Below are 8,173 nucleotides of genomic sequence, written 5' to 3'. Positions count from 1 at the left end.
GAGTAGGAGGTTGGGCATGTAGGGATTAGTCACCTGTTTATGCTCCGAACTGGGGCTCAACACATGGAAATAAGAGCAGGTGAGCATGAGGTGTGTGAGCCCAGCACATGTGACCAACGAGCCCTTGGTTTGATGTGGGTGCACAGCGATGATGTGTAAGTCACCATATTTGCAGCAGCAGCAGCAGGGACCTTTAGTTCCACTGCAGGAGGGACAGTGAGTGCTAGAGAGCTGCAGATGATGGTCTCCCCTTGCCCACAACTTCAGGCTGGATTGGGCACGGAGCTACAGGGCTGCAGTTCAGGCACAGGAGTGATGACCATAATTTTTCACTGTGGTCTGGGGCAATGCCAGTGGACACCGCCACATGGCAAGAAATGCCAGATTTAAGCCCTTTGTCCTCAGACATGCTGTACACAATGAAATAGGAAGACAAGGTAGGAAAATCTCTCTTTCGCCCTTGGACTGCACAGGAATGAGCCTTGAAAGAGTCTCCACCTTGCCTCAGCTCCTTTCCTCTCTCTCACACTCTCACTGATTTCTCTTGGTAACTAATATTTAGCTAATAACCAAGTATTTCCCAGTGCAGCTACACCTTTTCCCACCGCTGACCAGTCCAGAAAGGTTGGACAGGGGCAGAGAGGGAGCACTAATGCCACCAGCACTGCGGAGGCAATTCCCCTGGGAGGAGGAAAGTGCCCCTTCGATGGCGATGCACTGGCCCGAGACCCAGCTCAGCCCTGGTGCAGTCCCTGAAGCAGGGTCCCTTACATCACCGCTGTGCACTTCGGTACAGCTCCAGCGTTTTGGGATGCATTATGTCCCCCTTCCTCCTTCAGGAGGCCAAATGTGCTCCGTGCCCACCCAGGGAAGCCAGTGCTGCTCCTGCAGGAGGATGTGGCTTTCCTGGCCAAGCCACCACATCCCATCTGCACAGGTGAGCAGACCAGGTAGCCCAGAGCACAGTGCCATGGGAGGCATGGTCCAGTCCCAGTTTGAGGTGACGGCTGAACTGAGGGAGCTGGCAATAACACAGGATTAATTTATCCTGAAAAGGACTGGATTGTCTTGTTTGAGACATCACCAGCAGCCACAGCCTGCTCGCATGGAGCCCTGGGCAGCGGTACTGGGTTTGCCCCCAGGCAGAGTGCCAATAGGGACCCCTGTGAGGGTTCCACCATGAATGAGACCCTGCCCCACCACGGGGGGGTCCTGCCCTCCCTTACCTCCTGGTCCAAGGGCAGACAGTGGACGGCATCCAGTGCTTAGTAAGAAGGAAGAACTAGCAATGGCCCCAGGTGCTGTCCGGTTTGTCTTACCTGTGTGAGGAAGAGCCTCTGTGTCCTCCAGGCTTGCGGTGGGGGAGAGGCTTTTAACCCAGCGAGGGCCCTGGGGGAGATGCTTCCAGAGATAGCTCCTGTTCAGTGGCAGGAGCAAGGAGCGGAGGAGCATTCCCCCAGTCAGCCTGCACAAGCGGGATCCAAGCCCACAGGACAAAGACCCCTGGTACAGGACCCACCTCGATCTCCTGTTCTGCTCCAGGCTCTGCCCAGTGCAGACCAGGCAGAGGTCTCCAGCCCTGACGTCCTGCTCCAGCCCCATGGCAGCTCTTGGGGAGCCTGGGCTTCAGCACACCCAACCATGCCAGGGCTCTGGACCACAGGAGGGTGGCTGGCTGAGAGCTGCAGTCCCCATGCCCTAGGTCCTTCTTTATGACCCCGATTTATCTGTTTTAGGGCTGTGAGGTGCCTACACCGGCCCATGCCAGCAGAGGGGCAGCAGTGAGGAGGGCTGGGCATGGGCCGTGCTTGCAGCAACAAACCTGTGGGCAATGCAGCCATAAGGTGTGGCATCTGGGTCACATCCGTGCTCCCACCAGCTACAACAGCCATGGCCACCCAGGCTGGGCTGCACAGGGCTCTCTGGAGTGGAGAGTGTGGTCCAGGGGACTAGGAGAGGACATGGCCATAGTGGGACTGTGATCTGGCAGCAGCTCTGACTGGACTTAGTTAAGGTACCAAGTAGGGTCCTGTGAGTTCTTGAAGAGCTGGGCAGCAGGATGATGTGGGCTTACACAGGGTGAGCACTGCCTGCTCTGAGCCTGGAGCTGTTCCCAACAGAAACAGTGGGTTTGGGCTGGAGTTCACCACTTAAGTGCCACAGAAATGTGAAGTGGGGAACCCAGAAAATGTGATGACTGCAACAGGGAGCGAGTCTAGAGGTGAAGACTGAGACATGATTGTTTCTGCAGCAGGAATAGAACATTGCTTTATTGAAGTCTTTTTGCAGCCTCTGTTTCCTGATGAATAGGAGTTGGTCCTATAACAATCTCTGTAGCTGAAACTTCAGAAGTTGAGGAGCTGACATTGGACACTTAAGGTTCAGCAAGACAGGGAGCTGGGACACCTTGTCTAGACCATGGTTTTGCCAAGAAAGGTTGGACCAGATGATCCCTGAGATCCCTGACAACCTGGAGTTCTGAGATGCTATGATTCTGTCATCATTTGGAAAGTAGGGAAAGCATTGACAACAGCCCTGCAGGGGAAGGAACACCCTGTGTGGATGGTCAGCACAGACACCAGAAGGAGCTGCTGCCTCAATGAGGGGAAGATTCGTATCGGAGAGGATGTCTGAGGTTGTAAAAGCTGAATTAGAGGTAATTAAGAGCCCTGAACGTCTAAGGGCATGTTTTCAGGGAAGCTGGGCTGATGGGGTAGAAGAACCATGATAACATGACTTTGTCACACAGCCATTTGCTTTGAGTTTACAAAATTACACCTTTCTCTTCTGGCAGTGATTAACATTTCCTTATTTCACGCAGCAACTCAGCAGCATAGCATTCCGTTATAACCTGGCTGCTCTCCCAGGGTTTTAGACCAAGGCACACACTGTCAGCATTCAGAGAAACCCCCTTCCACAATGATAATTGAAATAGGGCTTTGCTGAGACCACTAACACTTGGCACAAATATTAAAATATACTGAAATCTTGCCAGATGCCAGAAACTTGGTGTTCAGTTCTGGTAATCCCTATCTATTTTCTGTGGTAATGTTTTCAGGGCAGCCTTTATGAGAAGAAATATCAATGTTTGTATCGTCCTCGGGTCTACTGAGTCATATCAAATACAGCTTTTGGGGCCCAGTGAGGAAATCAAATCTCCATGAATTTGTTAAAGGATTTGATTTTTAAACCAAATGCCTAAATTTGAGGGTGTAACCCCAGGAATTGGGCCCAGTTCCTGTAAGTGCTCATCACTTCTAGAAATCACTCTTAACTGGGTGCAGGGCCCTTACCTGCTCCAAGCATGTGTTGCACTTCCCAAAAAATAAGCGTGCTGTTGTAAAACTGGGAACTTCTCCAACTCACGTTTCCCTACTTGTTTGGAGAGATGCATTCTTCCAGCTCAGGGATTTGTTCTCAAGCCAAAACCAGCATCGCTTTTATCATGGCTCACTACAGCAACACCGCCAGCTCGCCATTAATGGTCTCCACATGTGCACAAATTCCTCCTTTGGATGCAGAGACAAGGAAAACAGTACAATTCATGGTGTTCAGTGTGGCAGGAATCTGCTTGCTGGATCCAGCCCCCACCCAAAGCACAGCCAGCTCCATGGTCAGGTAAATCTTCTCTGGGCTGTATCTGCCTAAGACCAGAGATCCATCTGAGACTCTGCTCCACTACTTACTGATCCTCAGAGTGACTGTTGTTCCTTACATTCAGGTGGAAGAAAACCCCTTGAACTTCCAGGTCTGAAACCTCTGGGGGGTTTGGTTGATGGTAAGCTCAATATGAGTCAACAACGTGTCCTGGTGGCCAAAAGGGCCGGCTGTATCCTGGGGTACAGGTAGCTGGTCAAAAGAAGTGATTGTCCCACTATACTTAACTCTGCCTTAAGTACTGTGTGCAGTTTTGGGCTCCACAATGTAAGAAGAACATAGAAATGTTAAGTTGTGTCCAAAGGAATGCAACAAAGATGGTGAAAGGACTAGAGGGCATGACTTATGAGGAGCAGGTGAGGTTACTAGGTTTGTTGAGCTTGGAGGAGACTGAGGTGACCTCATCACTGTTTACAACTTCCTCACGAGGGGGAGTGGAGAGGGAGATGCTGATTTATCTCTGGTGTCTGGTGATAAAACACGAGGGAATGACTTAAAGCTGTACCAGGGGAAGTTCAGATTGGATCTTAGGGAAAAGTTCTTCACTGAGAGGATGGCCAAGCACTTGAATGAGCTCCCCAGGGAAATGATCATGACTCTGAGACTGTCAGTGTTCAAGAAGCGTTTGGACAACGCTTATATATATGGCTTAACTTTTAGGTTGTCCTGTGTGGAGTCAAGAGTTGGACTCAGCGATCCTTGAGGGTCCCTTCCAACTGAGAATATTCTCTGATTCTTAGGAACTTGAAACCTGGCGAAGTTCCTGCTGACTGGAAAAAGGGGAACATAACCCCGATATTCAAAAAAGGAAAAAAAAGAAGACCCAGGGAACTATAGGCCAGTCAGCCTCACCTCTGTGCCTGGCGAGATCATGGAGCAGATCCTCCTGGAATCTCTGCTAAGGCACGTGGAAAATAAGGAGGTGATTGGAGACAGCCAACATGGCTTCACCAAGGGCAAATCAATGCCTGACAAAATTGGTGGCCTCTTACGATACTGCCACAGACTTGGTGGACAAGGGCAGAGCAACAGAGGTCATCTACCTGGACTTATGCAAAGCATTTGACACTGTCCCACACAACATCCTGGTCTCAAAATTGGAAAGCCATGGGTTCAATGGATGGACCACTCGGTGGATAAGGACCTGGCTGAATGGCCGCACTCAAAGGATTATGGTCAATGGTTCAATGTCCAATTGGCAGCCAGTGACGAGTGTTCCTCAGGGGTTGGTACTGGGACCAGTGCTGTTCAACACCTTTGTTGGAGACACGGACAGTGGGATTGAGTGCACCCTCAGTAAATTTGCCGACGACACCAAGCTCGGTGGCACGGTTGACACGCTGGAGGGAAGGAATGCCATCTATAGAGGGACCTGGACAGGATTGAGAGGTGGGCCCATGCAAACCGCATGAAGTTCAACCAGGCCAAGTGCAGGGTCCTGCACCTGGGATGTGGCAATCCCAGGCACAAATACAGGTTGGGCGGAGAATGGCTAGAGAGCAGCCCTGAGGAGAAGGACTTGGGGGTGTTGGTGGATGAGAAGCTCAACATGAGCCGGCAATGTGCACGGGCAGCCCAGAAAGCCAACTGCATCCTGGGCTGCATCAAGAGAAGTGTGGCCAGCAGGTCACGGGAGGTGATTCTACCCCCCTCTACTTTGCGCTCGTGAGACCCCACCTGGAATACAGTGTCCAGCTTTGGAGTCCTCAACACAGGAAGGATGTGGACCTGTTGGAACGGGTCCAGCGGAGAGTCACGAAACTGATCAGAGGGATGGAGCACCTCCCCTATGAAGACAGGCTGAGAGAGCTGGGGTTGTTCAGCTTAGAGAAGAGAAGGCTCCGGGGAGACCTCATAGCAGCCTTCCAATATCTGAAGGGAGCCTAGAGGAGAGCCGGAGAGGGACTCCTTGTCAGGAAACGTAGTGACAGGACAAGGGGTAATGGTTTTAAATTGGAAGAGGGGAGATTTAGATTAGATATTAGGAGGAAATTCTTTACCGTGAGGGTGGTGAAGCACTGGAACAGGTTGCCCAGGGAAGCTGTGGATGCCCCATCCCTGGAAGTGTTCAAGGCCAGGCTGGATGGGGCTTGGAGCAACCTGCTCTAGTGGAGGTGTCCCTGCCCATGGCAGGGGGGTTGGAACTAGATGATCTTTAAGATCCCTTCCAACTCTAACCATTCTATGGTGTCTGGACTTTCCCTACTGCCTCTCATCCTCCCTCCACGTCGCGTTGTGATGAGCCTGGCGTTCTTTTCACCATAACCTCCCCACAGGCACTGGGAGGCTGCTCTTTGGTCCCCCTCCCCAAGGCCATTCCTTCTGCAGCTGAACAAGCCCAGCTCCCTCAGCCTCTGCTCACACTGCAAATGCTCCAGCCCTGACCATCTTGGTGGCTCCTCACTGAACTCTTCTGAGTTTGTTGGTGTATTTCTTGTTTCGGGGAACCCAGCACTTGATGCAGTACCCGGATAGGATCTCACAAGTGCTGAGTAGAGGCCGATAATGACTTCCCTCATTCTACTCCCTGTCTGTTCACACAGCCCAGGATGCTGGTGGTCACCTTTGCTGAGAGGGCACACGGCATGTCTGGCTTGCTGCCCACCAAGGGTCCCTTGAGGGGTCTTCTGCAGAGCTGCTGCCTGGACAGGCATCCCCAGACTGTCTTGTTGCCAGGGGCTCTTCCTTCCCCAGTGCAGGACTTGGCATTTGTCCTTGTTGAATTTCATGGGGTTCCTTCTGGCTCATCCTTCCAGTCTGTCTAGGTCTGGATGGCAGCCCTGCCCCTGAGCGTGTTGCTGGTCCCCTTGATGTGGTGTCACCTGCGAATTCGACAAGAGTGCACTCTGTCATCTCTTTCATGTCACTAATGAAGGTGTCAAACAGGAGGGGTCCCAGGACAGATAGCTGTGATGCTCTATTTGTCACTGGCCTCCAGGCAGAGCATGACCTGTTCACCACCACTCTCTAAACCTGGTGATCCAGGCAGTTTTACACCACTGTTTTCACTGATGGTGCTGTTCCTTTGACACAGGTAAGCAGGTACCTTTCATCCTGCATTTCCTGCACACACTTCTGCTGGCTGGGAACCTCATTTTCCCTGGCTTTCTGTGGCCAGATCTGGCGCAGGAGCTGGGTGGTTTGTTAGCAGCAACCTCTCTCCCTGCTGGCTGCAACAGGCTTGTGCTGTTTTTCCCTCAGTGATTTTTGACTATCACTGATGCAGTTTGGATGGTGCTAAAACCACTGTCCACTGCAGACATCACCCAAACAGTAGTTCGGACAGATTTCATACAAACAGTAGCTCAGACTTGTGTGTTCTCTTTTTCCTTTGAACATCCTGAGCAATCTGCTCTAGTGGGAGGTGTCCCGGCCCATGGCAGGGGGCGGGTTGGAACTAGATGATCTTTAAGGTCCCTTCGAACTCTAACCATTCTATGATTCCTTTTAAAAAAATCTCCATGGGCAAGATTCTGCATGATTTTCTTATAAATGCCACTCAGAAATGTATCACTCAGACTTACTTAACAGAGATTATAGCAAAACACTGTTTTACTATGACATCAATATGGTCGAGTGTCCTCAGCTTTCAACTCCCTGGTACCAGCCAGATGTTGTCATACTGGTGGAGGTCCCAGAAGAGGCCAAGGAGAGGCTGACACCACTTTGTTCAGCCCAGAAAGGAGAAGGCGAAAGGGAGACCTTCCTGGTGTCCGGAGCTACCTGATGGGAGTGGGGAGAGATGGTGGGAATGGACTTTTCTCACAGTTTCATGGTGACAGGAAGATGCAACTGGCACAAGCTGTGACAGGAGACATCCTCACTGGATGTCAGGGAAACTCCTTCAGGCACCGGATCAGTCCTGAGAGGCCACGGACTCTCTGTCCTTGAAGACACCCAGCACTCGCCTGGCCACAGCCCCGAGCAGCCTTTGCTAATGGGTCCTACTCTGAGCAGGGCTGGGACCAGGGACTCCTTTCCACCAGCACAAGTCTGATTTCTGGAATTAAAATCTCATCAGGTTTTGTAAGAACAATATTTCAGGTTTTTTCCCATTGATTTTCTCAGGGAAAAAGTTTCCTTTGGGATTTCATTTTATTTTATTTGTTTTTTTAGATAGGTTGCTGTAGTTGCCTGTTACCTGCCAGGCAAGAAAAAAGAATAAGCAGAATTTGGCATTTCCAGTTTGGCCCACCCAAGACAGGACAAAAGCCTCACACTGCATCTTGTGAGAACGGTAATGGATTGTTGTCTGACTTTTTTTTTTCCTAACCCTTGATAAGGAGATTTTTTTTTGGCTGAAGAAAATTGCTGTCTCAAAGCTTTTATCCAGTTTAACTGACTGCTTGTGTTCATATTTTAGAAAAAAAGAAAGGCAATGAGGGTTGCACCTCTACGACCCAACTATAAAACTGGCCAAAGCTGACTGGATTCACTTGTGTTTGTCATGGGCTACGAGCGTGCACAAACTCGAACACCATGATCACACAACCTGAAGTGACTTCTTACCCTGTGG

Source organism: Numenius arquata, chromosome 2 (genome assembly GCF_964106895.1).
Source record: "Numenius arquata chromosome 2, bNumArq3.hap1.1, whole genome shotgun sequence".
In the NCBI taxonomy this organism is placed as follows: domain Eukaryota; kingdom Metazoa; phylum Chordata; class Aves; order Charadriiformes; family Scolopacidae; genus Numenius; species Numenius arquata.
This window is presented reverse-complemented; position numbering follows the sequence as displayed.